This window comes from Ailuropoda melanoleuca, unplaced genomic scaffold (genome assembly GCF_002007445.2).
Source record: "Ailuropoda melanoleuca isolate Jingjing unplaced genomic scaffold, ASM200744v2 unplaced-scaffold26878, whole genome shotgun sequence".
Taxonomy (NCBI): Eukaryota; Metazoa; Chordata; class Mammalia; order Carnivora; family Ursidae; genus Ailuropoda; species Ailuropoda melanoleuca.
Genome location: NW_023197034.1, coordinates 1 through 1119, shown reverse-complemented (window position 1 = coordinate 1119; position 1119 = coordinate 1). Strand labels below are relative to the sequence as shown.

The 1119-nt window shown below is 61.5% G+C and overlaps 1 long non-coding RNA gene across 1 annotated transcript; it reads right to left on the bottom strand.

The window, feature by feature from the left end:
• Nucleotides 1-6: 6 nt before the first annotated feature.
• On the bottom strand, nt 7-970 carry LOC117798149. The gene is made up of 3 exons (XR_004622845.1): nt 925-970; nt 247-288; nt 7-133 (listed from the first exon to the last, which is right to left on the bottom strand). It is a non-coding gene; the product is annotated as an uncharacterized LOC117798149 (long non-coding RNA).
• Between the last annotated feature and the right edge of the window lie 149 nt (nt 971-1119).

Below are 1119 nucleotides of genomic sequence, written 5' to 3'. Positions count from 1 at the left end.
GGGTGGGGAGGGGGCAAAAGAACAGGGAGAGGAAACCTCGGCTGAGGTCCAACAGGAGGGAACCGGCTTGGCCACCGCTCCCTGGCTCCAAAGGCACCAGCTGCTCCTCTTGCATGGAGATGCTGGGCTCCACCTGTCAGACAGAGCAGGGTCAGGGAAGAGCAGCAAGCCAGGGCCAGCCCCAGGCCTGCCTAACAGCTGAACAGCTGCGACTGTGGGAAGAGGAATGGTGTGCGTAACACTTACTTCAAAGGCTCTGGAACTTGTCAGTCAGGGACTGCATGGCCGCTGGAACAGAGACAGGCATAAGCAGGCCCTCCAGACACGGGGTGGGGGGTGGGGGGTAGAAGCCCATCCCCCTGTCCCCCTGGGGAACCGCCTAGCCCTGCAACCTGAAACCCCCTCCAGCCCCTATCCAAAGAGCCCCGGGCCTGCCTCACTCACCCACCACCTCAATGAAATATGGACACGTCCTCCAAGGGAACAAAACGTGCCACTGGTTCTCAAGCTTTGGGGCACATTGGAATCATTCAGATGTGACCAAACAACGGGCGCGCGCGNACACACACAGACACACACACGACCACGCCCGCGTGCGCCTCGCAGCCATACCAAGGAGCAGTTACAGGGAAAATCAATGAGGCATCTGTAAACGTCCTAGTAGAGGGACGCCTCTGGGACCTGTTCCCGCTGGCACAGTGTGCACGCAGTCGCGGCAGGACTTTCCCGATTGTGCACACATGGAGCCGCACACACACAGCAGGCTCCAGGGCCAGGCCTGCCGGGTTCTCCTCCCCACAGGAATGTTGGTCCCTGGGGGGCCGCCTGCACCTGCAGCCCATCCCGGCTTCTGCACCGAGGACCCCCACGCCCGTCCCCCGCCTGCGTCTGCCCAACCCGGCCCCAGCCAGAGGGTCCTCATACCAAGCTGCTCCTTCAGGTCGTCTATTTCCTCTGTAGCACGAGACACTAGGGCAGCAGACAGCAGAGAGAGAGAAACGATTACTATCCTCTGGCTTCCTATCTCCTCCGCCTCCCCCTCTCCCAAAGGCACTACATCCCCAGGCCCAGTGGCCAATCCCGCACAGGCTCCTCGGTGGAAAGGAGGCACCTTCGGTT